The sequence below is a fragment of the Muntiacus reevesi genome, chromosome 3, assembly GCF_963930625.1.
Source record: "Muntiacus reevesi chromosome 3, mMunRee1.1, whole genome shotgun sequence".
NCBI lineage: Eukaryota > Metazoa > Chordata > Mammalia > Artiodactyla > Cervidae > Muntiacus > Muntiacus reevesi.
Window position 1 is genome coordinate 92,714,159 of NC_089251.1, and position 20,458 is coordinate 92,734,616.

The window sequence follows — 20,458 nt, forward strand, 5'->3', positions numbered from 1 at the left end:
CAAGTATTGAAACACGTGTCTTGTGTGCGTTGTCCTGGTTAAGCCTGTAAACTCCCCATGAAGTGTACCGTGTATCCCAGTTTGACAGGTGAGCCAGCTGAGGCTTCCAGGGGCTGAGTCACCTGCTGAATGTCCCAAGTGGTGGTACCCAGGTCTGAACTTCAGTCACCTGTCTTGGAGAGAGTGTGTGTTTTTTACCAGTGATGCTTTACTGCTTTGCAAATTCTGAGACCCTGCTGCATTCTCCCCTTTTTGAAGATCCCCAGCTGTCCCCCCCCCGCCCCCCCATTTAGGGCCACCTCTGTGCTTGCAAAGCAGCTTTGTGATAATTGTGAGTGCAGCACCCCCAGGAGTCTCACATCACAATGAGGATGCTCACGACCTCTGTGTGCACCAGTACCAGCCAGCCGTCTCCCAGCCCTCCATGATTGTGAGAGCAGAATAAGGCTCCACAGAGCTCTGTGGATCAAGCAGAAATGAGTATTACGAGTTAGGTTGGATGCTCCATTTATACTGAGGTGTAACAAGTTAAAGGGCCTCAGAAGGTGCATAAGTGTGTGTCTATAAGCCTTGCGCTGAGTAGACAACAGTGGTGTGTCTGTTGCTCTGTATCCAGGCACCCAGGGGAGGAGGCTGACCTGCGGATGAGAAGCATCGTCTCTAGGCGTCTCTGCTTTCCAGGCTGATGGAGGAGCCGGTGGGTTGGTTCCGCTCCTCTCTGTGCTCCGCTCGCAAACACCCTTGTAGGGAGCGTGTGGATGCCTCGCAGCCACAGGCAGAGCCACTGTCTTTAACCTTCTCACTGGTCCCAGCACCATTCAGAAACAATGGAGCTTTTCTAGGCAACCCGGGGATCAATCAGCGAGGCTGGACTGTGTGCCCCTCGGGGAGTGCCTTGAATCTGGGCCACGGAGCAGAGTGTGCAAGCCTGATTCCCAGCGAGAGGGAAAAGATGGGGTTTCATTTGGGGCCTGAGAGGAAAGAGAGTCGGCTGTGGAGCACTGAGAAACACCAGTGCTCCACGAGAGACCAAGACACCAACGCTGAAAAAACCTCCGTAATGATTTCATTCTAAATGAAATCTTCCTTGCTGCCACTGGTCCCCAAAGGGCGAAATGTTATTTGTAAAGGTCAAAGTGAAAAGGTTACTTGGCTTTCAGAAAATGACTTTCACCAAATAATTAATTAGTTATTAGTTAATTAATATGCTGCCTCATTCCAAGAAAGAATTAAAAGCAGTTTATAAAAAATATGTGACAGAGGAAACTAATTTGGGGAAAATGAGCCAGGTGAAGTCAGCATATATATACTTGTGCACACCCTCAAATGCTCACTCTGCTTAGAGATGTTAGAAAGTCACATAAATGACAAGAGATAGGGTTTGCTTTCCCCCCAGCAAAGAGAGAGAAAAATAATAAAAAGAGTTTTACAATAAGGATCTATCTGTGTTAACTTTTATTTAAAAAAGCACTCTTTTCGAGATGGACAGTCAATTACGTATGCCTTGAATGTATTTCTTTAACATCTTTGATATAATATTTAACCTCCAAGAAAATGTTCTGAAAAGAATTCACTATTATATCTTTTGTTTTAAAAGTAGAAAAAGCTAATCTTGAGTCCATTAGAATTTTATATTGGAGGAATAGTGTTATGATATTCTTTGACAGTTTTTAATCCTAGCACTTGGCACTCACGTCCTATATTTACTTCCCATAAGATAATTTGACAGTTTGCGGCATATAGATCACGTCTGCTTCTTCCCAGTAAGTCACAGGAAATCAATAAGTGATATATGTTTTACTGTTCCTTCTATTTTTTGTTTAGGTAGTCAAGAAGCAGATTGTATAAAGAGTTCAGCAAGGTTCCTTATATTTAAGAGTATAGAAATTCATGCACGAAGCCGCAAGTAGGTTGCTGATGTGGTTGCCGCATGTCACCCTTCTGGTCTCAGTTTCTCGTCTCTTAAATCAGGGGATGGGATTTAGTTGATCTCTGAGCTGCCTTCTAGTCATAAAATTCTGTGTTTTGAATTTTCTGTCATCTAGAGAATCCATTAATGTACGCATGATTTTTAAATATCTAGTTATATTTCAATTGGTAAAGAACTTGCAGGGAAAGGAGATTACAGGGCATGCTATTATGCAGTGTAAATCAATAAAATGAGAATGTATCCATTGACAACATTTGTATTTTCACCTATTACAGAGCTGTGCCATCTCTTTGAATACAATACACTTTTATGCCCCATTAAAGCATGCCTGACATAGCTTTCAACTACTTGCAAATGCTGAGAAGTTGAAAAACATAACATTTACAAAAGATACATCTGGTGCATATTTATATAACTTGGAATAAGGAATCATTTAAATACTGCTGAGCCATCTCCATATTAGGAGAAACGATATTCCAGGTCCATATGTGAAATCGCTAGTAAAATACGTGTAGGTTTAAATTTCTCTTACGCATTTTTTTTTTATTTAACACACGCTAGAAGTATGGAAATATTGATTAGGGCTTAATTCAATTGGAATTTCTTTCCCCCTGAATTTTATAGGTTGCATCATTAACTCTAGTTTCTGTTCTAAAAGAGATTAGTTTTGAAAATAGTGTTTTCTACTTAGGAAACTTGCTTCCTTGGTTATGTTAGTTCTTAACTCAGGGACCATGGGCCCAGTAACATTCAGAGTTAAGCTTCAGGGGCTCTGTGACGCTCCTGAGTTGACATTCAAACACTAGGAAGTGTAGATAAGCAGATAACTTTCCCCCGAAAGAGATCTAACTTACGTCTGTATCTCAGAGAGGCTAATTGTCCTGGTGGAGTGGAAAGACTTGAAATCATAAGAAATACTTGGGGCTACCCCTTACTAGTCATTGAACCCACCTCCTGCAGGACTTATCTGTGAAGCAAAAGGATTGTAGTAGGTAACCTCAGATGCCCCACCCAGCACCTGCATTCTCCAGCCAGAAACTTACCTCTATCTATCTACATGCTTAAGCCACCAATGCCCTCAGCATTTGTTCTACCCACTGCATCCATTTTTAGGTTGCTCTTGTGGAGTTTCTGCATGAGGCTAGGCTGAAGAGCAAGCAGGGCTGCGTACATAGCAAGTTGAGGGGGGAAAAAAGCACACCTAAAAATTGTACAGTTCTTCTAGAATACCATGTGGCACAGCATATGAAATATAACTTTTACCCTCCAGCTCACACACACACACACTTTAATTAATGTTATGGGCTGTGCTTTAAACTGAGAGAAGTGAGAAAACCAAGGTTAAGGATGCTCTGTTCTTCACTGTGTAGAAGGAAGAAAGAGACAGCTATGTAAATGAAGGCTTTCGCATCTCCTTGTCAATTTCTTATCTGTTGTCAGTTTGAATGATTTTTAAATCAGAAGAATGCTGAAGATCTGTTTTCCCATCAGTTTTTGAGCCCAAGGAATTTGGAGCTGAAGTTCTGAGCCAGGAAACAGTCCTGTTTTGAATTCAGAGGCTCTATTGCTGAGCGCAGATGCCAGGCTAATGATAAATTCCAAGAGGTTCGGCTTGATATTTCAACCCCAAGGTCAGAGAGAATTCCTTCCTTGGAGTTGGGCAAATGAAGAAAGCCAGGGTGGCCGGGGCCTGTCCAGTGGTTACCCTGGGAGAGGAGCACAGCGCCAGGCTGCAGGGACATGGTCAGCTAGGCGAGACGGACCTTTCCTAAGTAGAATATTGTGGTAATGGGCACTCCTGGCCTCAGGAAATACAGTAACTCTCAATTTCTATATATTTCACATGATGTAGCTCTGACATCCGCAAGGCTTTCTAAAATTTTCACTTTATAGTTAGTTATGGCGGTGTCATAGAGCCCCAACCTCTGACACTGACATGATCTATTGTGCAAAAATTCTTAATTTGAAAGGTGTTTATTGGACAGATTCTCTCCGATTTAGTTACTAATGAACCCTTGAGATGGATCATGCCGGGGTGGGCTAACTCTACACACATGTCGCAAGCTAGATTCCAACCTCAGAGGCTGGCACCCACTCTATCTTTCTTTCTTCTCATTCCCCACATACTTTTCTATATTGCAGATTTATTAAAAACTCATTCAGTACAACAGAGGTGATAACTTTTTCTGAGTTCAAGCCCCCACGGAGACAGTTTTTTCTGGGGGAGGGTCCTCTATGGAGATGTCTGTGGTCACGAACTTCGTACCAATTCTGACAAATCGTATACATCATGACGTGTCCTGATGACACCAGGAAATCTGAGAACATAGGGATTTATTTATTATTAATTCTTCTTTCTAACGGCTGACAGAACTTTTCATGACCAACTGAGATGATCAAAAAAGAGACGTGATTAAGTATTGAAATATCACAGGCCAAATTTTGATGAGGAAAGAAACAAAACTGTATTTTTTCCCCTAAAAGACCATAACTGTAATGTTCCAAAGCCTTGTCCAAAGAAGAACTACGTCTTACACTGAATGTTTCCTGAAGCAACTGAGTAATGAACCTGCTTCTTCCCGTTGTTCACCTTGATGGAAAGAAACTCTGGTTTAGCCTGTGTTTCAGGCAACCCCAGGAAAGGGGAGGTCTGAGCCAATTTGGTTAATGATGCCACGTTCTCATCTTTGGAAGGAAGTGAGGTAGAAGACTGCCAACATTCAGTGGCATTTGTCTACGTTAGAGGAGATTTGAGTGACCAAGTTTTGTACCCTGAAGCTCCATATCTGGCTGCCTCTGATTCTCCCTCCCCACCCCCCTACTCATCCCTAGGGAAGAACAGCCACTCTGGGCTTTAAATGACATTTGAGCTTTCTACCTCAGAATATTCTCAGGGGAAACTCTCTGTGTACATGGATAAAGCAACCAAAATAAAATTGAATGGCATGCCGTGGGTGATTTAGGCTTAGGTGAACCATCACCCCTTCCATCAACAATGTATCTGTTTATTCATAGGCGTTAATGCTATTTGACTTCCAAGAAGAACTGAAATAAATTACGTCCAGAGCGCCTTAGAAGAAATACCCTTACAGGTTGAAAGTATCATTACCTCCACAGTGACTTCCTAGTTGCCCTCTGCAGAAGATCATTAAGACATCCCAGGAAATGGAAGGTGATGGAGAAGAAACCAATGAAAAAAGATCTCTGCCACTCCTGCCAGGCACCTTATCTAGACTTTCCTATGTCCTTTCCCTAAGGCTTGGGTGGTTCCTCCATACTTAAGTACATTCCTTATTCGAATTTGGAAACCTCATTTGTCCATCATGGTAATTTGGGGGCTGGATAGCACAATTCAGAACTGGGGGTAGAGTTCCACCAGGGAAAAGTTATGCATTGGCACAGGTGGGAACTGAGACCCCCCTGGTTGGTTTCTAGTCTGGGGTCTGTGCCTAGGGAACATTTTCTTCTGTCTCTTGAACTTCTGTATTTATTTATTTATTTATTTATGTGAATTCCAGAGCAGTTTTGCTGAGTAAATATGAAACAGGCATCGGGATGGAGAGAAAAATCAGCTGCTCAGCTCCCTCTCTGCTCTCCAGTGCAGGCACTGACGCTGGAAATCTCTACAACTCTTCTCCAGGTGTGATTTAGAAAACAGGACCATGACTTTGCAAAAATGGCTGGGACGCTTGCCTAAACTATATGTTTACCTTCTGAGATGGAATGTATTGTCATTTTAAATATAGAAACATTTCCTTTATTGACTAGTCATTTTAAGAATACTACACAAGTTCTCAAATTTCCATTTTTCCTTATATTATCAATTGGAAGGCTTTTTTTTTATTCTGATGAGAAAAATGATTAAAAGAGATAAGGTAATGTGCTTTTTAAAAGTATGAGTCTCCATAGGAAAAGGCATGGGCTACTAAATTATGTAGATCAAGTGGCCTGGCTTATAAAACTATTCCTTCAACCTTGGGAATTCATGGGTATTTGCTGTGTCATACTGAGGGTTCCTCTTGTAGATCCAGAATTTAAGAAAAACCATTTTGTCAATGATCTGCTGCAAGGGAGCAGTGCAAATTAATTACTATTGAGGAAAGTACATCATGTGTCTATATTCTTAAACAGCTGGGCTGTTTAGACCAAAATGAGTGATAATTCATCTATAAATTCCAGTTAAGTTGGTGAACCAGTTAACTCAGTAAACAAATTAAGTAGAGCTAAATTAAAAAAATAAATTGGATGGTTCAAGGAGATCAAAATCAAAGAATGCACTAAAGGAGTCTGGACGTGTTTTTCCAAGTGAGGAATTTCTTGTGATGCCATTTGCAAAGAAGTGAAGAAAGAGCTTGCAAAGATTTTTTTTTTTTTTGTCAATTATTGGAGATGAATGTGTACATCTTGGGGTACATAAAGTAGGAAAGCAAGTAGAGAAAAAGGCTTAGCTAGAAACCTGGAGTTTTGCAACCAAAATATTATTTAGAAACCTGCATATGTTTTGAATATTAGAAGGCTTCCCTTTCTCTTCTTTCAGTTATGCTGTTTAGAGTAGCTCATGGTTTTTATCAGCTTTCTTAACCTGAGTCAGATGAATTGGCCTTTGCTGATGTTTCTGGTGCCTTGGATACCTTTTCAACTTGTTTTCTAAGGAGACTGTGTATATACTCTTTTTGCAGAAATCATTTTGGCCATTTCAAACCTCTAGTTTTTTTTTTTTTCCCCTTCCATTTTGCTGTGGGTTTTCTTCCCTTTGGTCCTTACCCCCTTTCAATATTTCCTGGGCTTCCCTGATGGCTCAGATGGTAAAGAATCCCCCTGCCAATGCAAGAGACCTGGGTTCGATCCCTGGGTCAGAAAGATCCCCTGGAGAAGGGAATGACTACACACTCCAGTACTCTTGCCTGGAAAATCCCATGGACAGAGGAGCCTGGTGGGTTATAGTCCATAGGGTGATAAAGAGCTGGACACGACTGAGCGACTAACACTTTCACTTCACTTTCACGTTCCTTTAATGCTTAAAATCAAACATTTCAGGCCCACACGTGCTATTCTTTGCTTTGCTCCAAGGGTCCTTGCTTTCCCAGTGATGTTGCTGTTATTTCTTTTCTGACCCACCACCAAGTTTCCCTCTCAAAGTCCTTCATGCATCTATTGACCACCCTTTATCCCTGCATCCTTATCTTTTCCTGTTCTCTCTGCTTTTAAGGACATGGTCTGTTGTCTTCTTCCACTAGAGTTGTCCCAAGCTATCGGACATTTCAAACCTGTCTATGTTGACAGGCAACTAATTTTCATGCGATTTTCTTTTGGACTTGCTCCCTCATTTTTTCTTTTATGAAGTTGCTCAATCCTGCCCTCTTCTCATGGGCGCAGACCCTGTCTGTTCTTCCTCACTTGCCTTCCTGGGTTCTTTGTCTGGTGGACTTTGGGTCCATCCAAGAGACTCTAGGTGAAGAGTTCTGATGAGCCCACTTCGCAGGGGCAGTTTAGGACAGCCTCTTGATGGCTGAATAAATGGTGCATCCACACCCATCCTTTTGAAACAGACTTGGCTGGTCCCAGGAGGACCCCCAGGTGGAATGTTGCTCTATGTAAGCATTGAATCAAGGTAGAGGAAGGCAGGTTCTGACTGGGTCTCTCCCCTTGTCACTGTTGGTTTCACCCTGGGGAACACTGGATTCTCTGCACCTCTCTGCATTCTTGGAGATTCCAACACCCAACTCTTAGAGTTTTTGTGTGAGCTGTGCGCTGGGATGTTTCCAGTGAATGTGAGTTTGCCCTGCACTTAGAGACTGCAGAACGTTTAAAGCTTATGTCAGACGCAGTAGACCCGGGAGATGTGATGGGAGAAATAATGCTGTGAATGTAGCGCTTCTAGTGTTTCAAGAGTATGCAGATCGTCCGTCTTGCTTCATATTTACGATGATCCTGGGGGCTGCTGAGGACTCTGGGCCCCTCAACAGTGACCCATTTGGGACCACTGCTGCCATGCAGTTCACTTGGGAGGGAAGAAATGCGCACTGAAAAGCCATGTGGATATTATGAAGGCAGTGGGGACGAAGAGGTCCTCCCGAGTGTAGAAAATTGGAGCCATTCAGCCCGTTAGAAGAGAGGAGTTTTATGTTTCAATCCCAAGTTCAGAGAAAAGAAAACCTTTCCTTTTCTTTCCTCTTTGCTGTTGTTGGCAAGACTCTGTGAGACGGCGACTCACATAGAAGACACACACTGGGCCAAATTTTCAAAGAGCCTCTATGCTTTGCATGTGTTAGATTTTTCATGCAGAGCTGAAGCTCTGGGTGGTGGGGAAGTCTGAAGGGTGGAGGGGAGGGTGGGCACAGATGGCTTTTCACATTTGCCACCTCACTTTGAATGTGGAAATGTACTAATTTTGTGAGACTTGGTTTTCTTAAAAGTAGAGTTCCTTAAAGGAGGCTTATATCTTGAGCAGTGCCGTCTTTAAGTGAACAGTTCTGCAGATGAGGAGGAATCTGTCTGCTGGACAGTGGTGAGAAGGTGCTTTATTGTTGGAAATAAAATTCATCCAAGGAGATGCCAAATTACCTTGCCGTCCGAGTGGGTTATGGTGACTTCCAGTTGCTTGCAGGTCATGTCAAACCTTTTTCCTGAGCACTTTTTGTCTCAAATAGACCTTCGCTAGGGAACGATTAAATGTCTCGGAGTTAGCAATTTGATTACAGAGTCTTTTTGAGGATTTGGTCCATTCTCAGAAAGATTCTTTCTTTCCCATGTGACCACTGATTTTCAACTGACTTTCAACTCTCTTATTTTGGCTCTTTGCCAGTTGTATCTGTTCGGGTGGAGAAGGTTATGCTGTGAAAATAGAAAATAACCATCAAAATCTCAGTGACTTACAATAACAAGTTTGCTCCTTGATCCCATTTCTTGTCCATTGTTGGTTGCAAGAGTGTCCTTCAATCGTAGACATTTATGGATGCAGAATGGCGGGGTTTCTGCTGTACCTGATTCCACACTCACCACAGCAGGAGGTAATGGGACCTGGGGAAGCTTGCCCTGACTTCTATAGCTTCTGTCCTGAAGTGACACCTGTCATTCCTCATATCTTATTGGTCAAAAAGTCACATGATCACACCTGACTACACAGTAGTCTGGTCCATTCAATCCTACTCTGAGCCCAGAAGGTGGGGGAAGAGAAATGCAAATAAACTGCCTATGAGGATCTCATCCTCAGTTACACAAAACTGTACAGGACAAGGATTTCTCTCTATTTATTGTAATAGGCATTTACAGGGCACATTTCTCTGTCCTAGACATTTTCAACCCTGAATATTCATTGGAAGGGTTGATACTGAAGCTGAAACTCCAATATTTTGGTCACCTGATGCAAAGAGCCGATTCATTGGAAAAGACCCTGGTGCTTGGAAAGATTGAGGGCAGGAGGAGAAAGGGGTGACAGAGGAAGAGATGGTTGGATGACATCACTGACTCAATGGACATGAGTTTGAGCAAGCTCTGGGAGATGGTGAAGGACAGGGAAGCCCGGCGTTCTGGCAGTCCATGGGGTCACAAAGAGTCAGACATGACTGAGTGACTGAAAAACACCAAGACATTTTTGAACCTCACTAACACAGTGTCTCATGTCTCCACGACAGTCTCCAGGAACTGGCTGTTTGGCCTCCTTGGATGCCTATAATACTCTGCAATGCTTTCAGTGCCCACGATTAGGATGAAAATAATAATGAAGAACAGAAACTCACTGGCAGAGAGAAACACACCTCTTAAACAGCTGTATCAGCTCCTCTTCTTTCCTTTCTCTTGAAAGCGCTTTTCAAGTTTTCATCGAAGAACATCTTTGTGATCAGATTAACCAAATATTGACCCCAATAAGGAAGCTAAGACTGAGAGAAGATCAGTAGAGACCTTTCAAGCCTCTAATATGTGAGTTCAAGTGTTTAATTCATTTTTTGGGGAAATGACTAATCCCCAACACCATCTTCACCACCACCATCATCATCACCGCCTCCACTTCCATCATCACAGTCACCATTGCCAGCATCACTATTATCACTGTCTGTCACACTCGTGTTACCCCTATGATGTTTCTCTTACACCATCATGGAGATCATAACACTGGTAAGATTTTTAGTAATTACAAGGCAATTTTTTGCTCAGACGGTAAAGCATCTGTCTACAATGCGGGAGACCTGGGTTCGATCCCTGGGTCGGGAAGATTCCCTGGAGAAGGCAATGGCAACCCACTCCAGTACTCTTGCCTAGAAAATCCCAGGGACCGAGGGGCATGGTGTCCATGGGGTCGCAAAGAGTCAGACACGACTGAGTGACTACACTTTCTTTGTTTTATTCCTTCATAAATCTAGGAATTAAAAGGTCATGGAAGAAAGTAACAACTCAGAACTGTGTTTGGGATTGAGTTTGGATTAAACCTGTCATCCTCTTCAATTTGAATGCTTTTTTCCTTTTCATTTTCTTCCTGTGCTACTTTATCCCCTCATTTAAACTTGAAAGAGCTAAAAAAAAAAAAAAAAAGAAAGAAAAATGACACACTCCATGACCTCCAGGTTCCAGGAAAGGGCAGAATTTACTGAGGCACCAACTGAATTCCTTTACCACACGCTTCACTCAGGTATGTTTTTTTGAAGTGCACAAGTGTGGCCGGGATTTCCAAAGCCAAAGCTGTTGTTTTTTTTTTTTTTCCCTGCCAAACTCTGCTCAGCAACCAGCAGGGGAAGCTAGAAGGACCAGTCTGAAGGAAAGCGGCACAATTAGCCCGTGAATCAGAATGCTTTGGCAGAATTGTGGCAATTGGCAGGTTTCTCTTCACGAGGTCACCCATCTGCTCTGAATCGGGTGTGATGCTCAGGGCCTCTGGGGACAGTGGTCAGAGTGGGCTTTCTTTGGACGTGTTCCCATTGCCCACTGAAGTGAGGAGATCAAGGTTCCCTCGTCGCTTTGGCTTACGTGGGAAGGATGGCATCTTGAACCCCTGCCCGAGGCCTGTGATTTAACAATCCTTTGTGAGGCCCCTGGGATTTGTGTCTTTAAACACTGTTGCTGGTTGAGGTAATGGTGGGGAGTAGAAGGAATCTAGCCCAAAGCTAAAGCCCTGGGGCTTTACCCCACTCCCAAATATTAACAAAACAAGGATGTTATTAAATTACCAATCCTGGCCCCAATTGAATCGATGCCAAGAATTCCATGCTCCCACCTCACATAATATGTTTTATTTTTCTTCTGGGGATTTGTTTTCTGAATCAGTTTACTTCTTTGTGGTCCAATAATCACCAAATGGAATTCTCCCCATCTTTCATCCTTCATCATTAGGACAAAAATACAGTATCATTTTCTGGCAAGAAGTAAGTATCTCAAAATTAAAGACAATATTTTGTGACCAAAAAAAAAAAATCCCTCGAGTACTATTTTTCTGATGAATCAGAACTGGAAGTGATTAAGGGCTCAGTACCTTAAAACAATGTGCCCTCATGTTGTTCCTCCATGTTTGTTAGAACATCAAACATCCTCTGTTAAGTTAGTGAAGGGGGGGTGCTTAACAAATCTTCTAAGCGAGCCATAGATAAGTGCGTTGGCATGGTTTGAGGAAATGCATAGAAGAAATTAAAAATATTTATTTTATTGAGCTAATATTCCCTGCTGGAGATTAGAGTAGCAAATGGAGCCCACAGCTGTAAGAGAGATACTATTCATCAATTTAGTTTCTATTTATTTAGTCCCTAACTGTCAACTTGAACTTGAGTAGAAGTTTTTAAATTGTAACTTACTAAATGCTTATAAGACTGTTCCTCAAATATAGAATCTCAGATTGTATTTTCATAACAATATACTTAGACTGATTTTATTTGAATTGAAACTTTTTTTTAAGGCATTCAGAATTCAAAATTTCTGAGAATCTTTAGGCTGACTATGATTTTGGTATGTTGTAGAGAATTACGATTTTAAGATCGTGCATTTTGATCATGCCAGTTTGGAAAATTCCTGATGCCATTTATAGCGCATTTCAGAAGGAAACATTTTTAAAGGCATTGTTTAAAAATCAGGGCTAGCTGTTTTCAGTGCAGGCTGCTGCCTCTTAGTTGTTGGAATCAGAGCACACTCGTTGCAAGTGACTGTGGTCAGTCTAATCACCAGTGTCTTCTTTGTGGATGTACAGCTATGGTTGTCATACAACTTAATTCTTGTTTTAGATTTACAAAGGGAAGGGTGTCTGGGATGCAGATATAGGCCCTGAGGTGGTCAGGAGGCACATAGTAGCTACAATAGTTAAGTTTCTTTAAACAATTTAAAAATTATCTATTCATTTTTAAAATTTGAATTAAAATTTTATAATTTTTATTTCTTTTTTTAATAATTATTATTTCTAATTGTAATTGCTTTCCAAGTTGTGTTAGTCTCTGCTATACAACAAAGTGAATTGTGTATATATATATATATCCCCTCCCTCTTGAACCTTTCCCTCCCACCCCCAATCCCAGCCCTCTGGGTCGTCACAGAGAACCAGACTGAACTCCCTTCACACACGACAATGTATATGCGTCAATCCTCATCTTCCAGTTCACCCCACCCTCCCCTTCCCCTTGTGTCTGCATGTCCATTCTCGACATCCGCATCTCTACTCCTGCCCTGAGAATAGGTTCATCTGTACCGTTTTTCTAGATCCCATGAATATGCATTAATATATGATATTTGCTTTTCTCATGGACCTTGAGCCTGTCATGCAGGGTGAAGTAAGTTAGAAATGGTTAAGTTTCAGCGAGGAGTTACTGTGTTCCAGGCACTCGACTAAAGAATTCGATGTCCTTTATTCCATGTGGAGACAGTGACTATTTTGCAGTAACTATGACTATCATCATTTTACAGGTGAGGAAATGATCAGCTCGAAGCAGATACTGACTTTCCCTGCCCCTCACCCCCACCCCAGGGAGCTGGCCCGCGGTGGAGGCAGTGCATGGCAGAGCTGGGCTGCTCCTAAGAGGTCAGTCTTCTCCACTGGACGCCTGGGTGCGGTGGGGCTTCTCCTGCGGTGGGAACAAACCTGAGCGTTTAAAGATGGTCTTTCAAGCTCATCAGGCAAAAGGTGGTAAGTGCAGATGACTGACTTAGCCTCCTCTCCCCCATCATAGAAATTCTCCTGCAAACATCCATGCATTTCCGAGCAGGCTTTTCCATGGACGAGTTCGCGTGGGCATGTGTTCAATTCAAGTGTGCTTTCCTCCAGGGGTCTCTTCCACAAGATTACAAAGACTGGGAACCTCGCCCATGATTATTAATATTTTTAAAAAATTTCTTCTGGCTTCTACGGGGCCCTATCAGTTTCAAAGATCGCTGTCAGGGGTGGGAGCGACTGAAGTTGAAATGGCCTGAAAGCGGAAACTTCTCTTCAGAGCTGTGCAGCCGGTGGAATATTCATAGGGACGTAATCTGACACAGGATACAGAGTTGGTGTTGAAACTCAGCTCCAAGCCATAGTCGCTATTTGTAAAACTGGCCCCTCAGGGACCGGCTGGGGATAAGGTAAACGGAGGTGAGGGGGTGGGAGGGGGGCTGACTGAGCTGCAGAGGACTGACACAGGCCCGGAGGAGGGGCTCTGGCCACTGGGATTAGGGTTCTGTGGGGTGGAGGGGGGCAGGAGGGCCCAGCCCTTCGCGTATGGGAAGGACCACCTCTCCCTCAGATGGGAGAACCCTTTCCCTCATGCCTCCTGTGTTTGAAGCTTGAACTTTGGAGGAATCGCTACAGAATCCTTATGCAGTTTGGCCAAATGGGGAAGTGACACCATTTGCTCTTTTTCCCTGACAGTCTTCTGGCCAGGATATTGATGAAAAAAAAAACCAAAATATGGCACCGTGGATCCCGATGAGTGTCACCTTCCGATGCTGAAATTCAATCTTAAAACGAACCAAAGGGACCATCTACTGATGACCCACGTTTCCTTTAAAGAATGCACACATCTCTCTCATTTCTTTTTCCCCGCTAGGAACTCTACTCATCTGTAGTTAATCTAAGAATTAACATTTAGCAAAGTACTGCCTCAGTGCCTTAATGAGGTATGTGCCATGTGGCTCTGTTGCTGAGAGCCCTGTGCTAATGAGGTCATGAGTTCAGTCCCCAGGAGGGCTGATTCACTTGTCCATGGTCCCCCTGTGGACCCCCTGAGGGTCACTGGTCACCAGTGACCTTCTGGGGAAGAATCAACACAAATTCTTCACTGTTTGTGGGAAAAAAACAACTCACAGCAGATGCCTTGAGTTGACTTGGACCATGGCAGTGGTCCCAGGGGGTGACAAAATGGTACCCCAGAGGCTGCAAGGACTTCCTGCAGACTGTGACCGTGCTGTGCTTCCTGGGGTGGCCTCTGTGCTGGGAGAGCCTGCGTCGGTGTGGGGAGAGGGGGCTCCATCCTGCAAGGAAAGGGGAATGTCTTCTAGAAACAGTCGGAGATGGCAATGCCTATTCAAGAGGCAGATGGAGAGAATGCTTGAGGAGAATTTGGTTGAGTTTTCATGCATGCTAAGTCACTTCAGTCATGTCGGACTCTTTGTGACCCCATGGACTGTAGCCTGCCAGGCTCCTCGGTCCACGGGGTTCTCCAGGCAAGAATGGCAAGTTATCGATCAGAGCAGTACCACCAATACATCCTCCTACCTTTGAGAGGTTAAAGGATCTGGCCAATGTCCTCCCTTGTTGAACAGAGTATTGTTCATCCTTAGAAATATTTGCTCTTCCATAGGCAAAAAGTATAGCAATGTTACTATACTGTGTATTCCTTTCACTAACAGCAAAACTGACTATTTTTATGTGACCATTTTAACATCTTTAGCAAATTTCATGTTAATGTTCTTAAGACCCATATATTTGAGAGGCCAGTATATGTAACCCTCTCTACTTTATGGGCTATTGCAAGAACTGGTTGAAATAAACTCCTTGAATATGTTTGAAACCTACACAGCAGTTCCCAGCTGTGTTGACCAAGTTTGTGGTCTGTAGGGTGAGAGTCAGAGGGAATGGCCACCTGGAGACAGCTGGGCTGAGTCGATGGGCACCCAATGAAGGTATGGGAGGCTCTCTCCGAGGACTGGAGGGCAGAGGCACCTGAGAGGAAGTCAATGAAGCCTTGACCTTGAGATTTGTTCCTGAGAGAAGGCTGCTGGAAATAGACAAGGTCAGAGGCAATACAGGGGCTGGCAACTTGAAATGGGAGCCAGTTAGAAATGGAAGCGATAAAAAAAAAGAAAAAAGAAATGGAACGGAGCACCGTGGGCTGGGGAGTTAAAGGAAGTCAAGGAGATGGTGACCAGGGCCGGTCTGGACCTCCCCAAGTTGGGGATGGGGCAGGCACCTCTTCAGATGTCCTGAAACCATCATCCGAGAGCAAACACCAGCAGTGTCACTTCTCTGAAAACGCATCTGAATCCCAGTGTGACCAAGGCAGGTATGTTTCCGAAGAGAAGGGGAAACTGGCACCGCTGCACACAGCTGTGGTCCTGTGTGGTCCCACCCATCTTCTCAGAAAGTCCCTGGAGTAGCCACACCTAAGAAGGGCAAGTAACATACATAGATAAGCAGCCATTGAGTGAAGATGCGATCCTGCAGTAAAGTCCCCCAGCATATACACAGCCCCACTGATGTGAAATTCTATATATTCGTTATCTTGTTATGAGCTTCCCAGGTGGCTCAGTGGTAAAGAACCTGTCTGCCAGTGCAGGAGATGCAGGAGATGCGGATTTGATCCCTGGATTGGGAAGATTCTCTGGAGAAGGAAATGGCAACCCACTCCAGTATTCTTGCCTGGGGAATTCCATGGACAGAGGAGCCTGACAGGCTACAGTCTATGGGGTCGAAAAGAGTGAGATATAACTGAAAGGCTGAACAAAAACAACAGCAAATATATAATTATATATACATGTGTTATACTTAGGTATGTATACGTAAGTTATAATTATGTTATACTGAAGTTGTACTCCAGTTGGACACAACTGAAGTGACTTAACACATACACATGTTAAGTATAAATATACGTAATATACATTATATCATTTTGTATATAACACAGGGATATAGGCGTACGCATGCCTGCCTCTGGTAATCTTCAGAGAGTGGTAGTGAGGTGTGATGGGGAGAAAGAATTAGCTTTGCTTTTACTCCATTTCTAAGTGTTGTTTCCCTTGTTATAATTATTATATAGTCCTTCTTTAATTTGGAAGTGATCCAATCAAGAAAACAAAACACTCCACCCCGCATCAGGGTCAGCAATTTAGGAGGTGATGGGAGCTGAGTTCTGGGATGCTGCTGACTTGGACAGAGGAGCCCCTGCAGCCCCTGAGAGCCACACCTGGCCCCTCGGACGCTGAACTCGTGGCCGCCTAGCACTCAGATGACGGGGGAGCTGTGCCTCCTTGGCAGGCAGGACCCGGCCAACAGGTAAGACTTCCTGGCCTGGGAGTAAACACAGGCATCCCTTCCAGATCAGGTGTGCATGTCTGTCTGGCGGACAGGAGGCAGGGATCAATTGCAGGGGAAAGAACTTGAGCTTGTGCGGGAGGAAAAGGGAGAGCTTTTCTTCCTCAGTTCAAGAGCTGCCTCAGCAGCCAATGACAGAGTATCTGCCTGGCGTTTTATGTTATTTTACACCAGGTAAACCTGCTTTCAGCCAACGATATTCCCTGTGCCAGGGACTGTGCACAGACTGGGAGATGAATTGGGGGACAGACTGTGATGATCTCTGACCTTCTGGAGGCTCAGCTGAGCTGGGGAGATGGATGCTTCATGAGGGACTAAGCTAACAGAGGAAATGATGCTCTGAAGGAAGTGGAAATCAGGGCTGGACTGTTTTGGATTTGAAGGCAATGCAAGCACTTTCTGAGGAGAGTACCTTTAAACCAAATTAACAATTGTGGTGCTGGAGAAGACTCTTGAAAGTCACTTGGACTGCAAGGAGATCCAACCAGTTAATCCTAAAAGAAGTCAAACCTGAACATTCGTTGGAAGGGCCAATGCTGAAGCTCCAATACTTTGGCCACCTGATGCAAAGAGCCGACTCGTTGGAAAAGGTCCTGATACTGGGAAAGATTGAGGGCAGGTGGAGAAGGGGGCAACAAAGGATGAGAAAGTTGGATGACATCACTGACTCAATGGATATGAGTTTAAGAACACCCTGGGAGATGGTGAAGGACAGGAAAGCCTGGCGTGCTGCAGCTCATGGGATTGCAGAGTCAGATGTGTTCAGTCGATCCTGAACAACAAGAGCAACAATGAGGAGACAGGACCAGCGGGTGGAGGAAGGCAGAGGCACCTCAGCCTCTCCACAGAGTGAACTGCAGAGCAGTGAGCCGTCAGGATGAGGTCTGAGAGGCCGGCAGGCATCAGATCACATCTGGCCACATACATGCTTTATGGTTTGTGTTTTTTTAATCTTTTTAAAATTAATTTTTATGAGAGTATAGTTGCTTTACAATGTCATTAGTTTCTGGGTATCTCCTTTTTGGATTTCCTTCCCATTTAAGTCACCACGGAGCATTCCCTGTGCTCTATAGTAGGTTCTCATCAGCTATGGTACCGTTATCAATAGTGTATATGCATCAGTCCTAATCTCCCAATTCATCTCACCCTCCCTGCGCTTCAGATTTGGAAGTTTGATTTTACCCTAAATGTCAAGGCAAGGTAAAGCGTGCTCAGAAATCCAACATCTTAGCACCTCGCTGAAGCACTTCCAACTCAGCCCATATAAAGATCTGTTGACTGAGCACAAAATAAACAGATTGATGTTCTATGAGTGGAAATCATCCTGTTTTACTTTATTCTATTTTTAAACTTTTGTTTTGACCCCAATTACATGAAAAATCATTCCCGTTTAGATCCATTTTTGTTAAAAGACCAAGCTTACAGTGATGAAAATACAAAGGCTGATGTTGAGAAACCGGCCTGAAGTGAAAGGAAAGGTTGATGAGACACTGTCTGCAGGACCTGGATTGTGTGAAGCACTTTCAGAAACCATCACCTGTCATATAGGTGAAAGGCTTGGTGAGGCCACACCCCCATGTGAGGTCCCAGGAACGTGTATCTCTGTTCCAGGGAACTTTCCTGGTTGTTGTTTAGCTGCTCACTTGTGTCCGACTCTTGAGACTCCATGGACTGTAGCCCACCAGGCTCCTCTGTCCATGAGATTTTCCAGGCAAGGATACTGGAGTGGGTTGCCATTTCCTTCTCCAGGGCATCTTTCCAACCTAGGGATCAAACCCCGGTCTCCTGCCCTGCAGGCAGATTCTTTACCAACTGACCTACAGGGAATTTAAGGCTTCCCTAGTGGCTCCGATGATAAAGAATCCACCTGCAATGCAGGAGGCCTGGGTTCAATCCCCAGCCCCCTCCCTGCCCCTGCCCAGCTCAGGAAGATCCCCTGGAGGAGGAAATGGCAACCCACTCCAGTATTCTTTCCTGGAGAATCCCATGGACAGAGGAGCCTGGAGGATTACAGTCCATGGGGTCGCAGAGTGGGACATGACTGAATGACTAAGCACACACACCCTCAATAATTTAATAAACCCTTCCAAAAATAGAACTTCCTTCAGAGTAGAATCCTACCCATTTTTGGTTGATGGACTATCCAAAAGGACCCCGGATCCCTTTATTTGACTCTTGGTAAGTTGACTTTGCACTTTAAAAAGGAAAAAGGGGAAACCTGTAGTCCTTCAAACAATGACCCCTTTTAAAACCTACTTTGGATTCCGATTTCAAAGAATATTCTTATTAACATAGTTCCTTACAAATGGAGTGCCACTCATCAAATATTTATAAGGAGTAGCCTGAGAAGCCAGCGTAGCGCTTGGCGAGCCTGGGGACATTTCCCACATGCGCTGTGGGGTGGCATAGGCAGGGGACACCCTTTAATTTTGTGGCATGGTTTGGGGGCTCCAGCGTGCGCTGGTCTTGGCATGGTTTCTCCCGGCTCTGGGCCTGATCCGACCCCGTTCAGGACTCCCATGTAGCTCGGCCTCGCAGGCAACTCACTTTGAAGTCCACAGGGGCTCTTTGAATAGAAAACATACACAACGGGGCGCTGATGCAAATAGGAATCTAGGCCTGATGTACGAGGGGAATAAAGGTGCTTCTCACCCCAAATATTAGCTCTTTAGCCAGGAAACGGCGGTTTGATCATTAAATAAAAGAGCCCCTCCTTACCTCAAAAACTCCACAATCTACCACTAAAGCTTCTCCATCCATTTGCTCAGAAATGATAAACCTGCTAATTACCTGCGAGTTTTAATTAAGCAACAGATACAGGCAGTGCAGGGTTGACTGGTTTGGCTTCAAGCATATCAATAAAATAAACATTCTCAATTCCAGGGCAACTTGCTCAGTAATAAAGAAACAAAAAACAAAAAACTAAACATCACTATCTTTTGAAATATCACTCATTGAGTGTGATCATTTAGAAAAATATCTCTATTAGAGATAGTTAGAGATGTTTTTTGGTTGAAAAATGTGATCGCCGATGGAGTGCAAAGCTGTGATTTGTAGACAGGCTAAGTAAATTAAATCACTCACTGTCTTTTTTCCTTTTTCTTTTTTTTTTCCAATGGCTTTAAAAGTTAAAGGTAATTTGCAAGGAAAACGCTCCGTTTGAATTGGTTTGTAATATCTGTTAATGATCTTTAAAAAATCCACTTATTCACAATTCTGCCCCTGAGGGAATAGCGGTGTGCTATCAGAAAAATTTCTAAAGTCTGAAATGTCATTAGCGAGTGATTTCTTTGAAGTAAAAAGCCCCGAAAAAATAAATTATATAAGGTATACAAGTGCGCAGGACAATCACTTTGATGAATAATATCTGTGTTTTTCATGCCGAAAAATACAACAATTGAGATCCAGGCTGCTAAATTACAGAGCCGTCTTTTGAATTACCTCCGTGTAGGCATACCTGCTCTGTTTATTTCACACGTATATTGAGTTCTCCCATATATTTATAGACTGTTGATGTAAAAACAGTAGTGTTAGGACCAATTTTGATTATATTCCTCGTGTTTACTTTTTTGAAACACAAAGTGTTGCCTAAATACAAGGCTACAGGTGTGCCATCCAGGAGGAAGACAATGGCTTGTTTGAGCGCAGCACCCTGGATGGAAGAGCCAGGTGTCCAAATGGAGGTGCAAATGCCAGGCAGTGCCTGGATGGTTCACTACTAGATAACAGAGCTGTGAAATCCCACACCAAAGGGAAAATTTCCTTCCTGACCCCAGCTGGCTATCAGTTTTTTTTTTTTCCTTTTGCCTGGAAGCAGAGGCGTCTTTGTAATATAATAGCAGTCAGTGTAACTGCGGATGCTGTTTCGGCTGCTATAAATAGCTAATCTTTTTTTTTTTTTAAGGGAGGAGTTGGATTTTACTAAAGCATTGGCTAGAGGTTAATTATCCATTTCGTAAGAAAGTATTTCCTCCTAGACAGCCTCAATTTGTTACCTTTTAATCCCGCTTTACATAATAAGGCTGGAAATACAAGCGTCTCCTCCAGGTCCT

At 43.6% G+C, this 20,458-nt stretch overlaps 1 long non-coding RNA gene across 12 annotated transcripts in view; it reads left to right on the top strand.

The window, feature by feature from the left end:
- LOC136164545 (uncharacterized) overlaps positions 1 to 20,458 on the top strand; it is a 68,135-nt gene that overhangs the window by 17,114 nt on the left and 30,563 nt on the right. For 6 of the 12 annotated variants that reach the window (XR_010662368.1, XR_010662374.1, XR_010662371.1 and 3 more), the window contains exons 2-3: positions 12,806 to 13,459; positions 16,132 to 16,367. This is a non-coding gene — a long non-coding RNA (uncharacterized lncRNA). Of the gene's footprint in view, positions 1 to 9,734; positions 9,851 to 9,877; positions 10,046 to 12,805; positions 13,460 to 16,131; positions 16,368 to 16,789; positions 17,342 to 20,458 lie in introns of those variants that run through there. The other 6 variants (XR_010662367.1, XR_010662372.1, XR_010662365.1 and 3 more) reach the window with 5 other exon arrangements.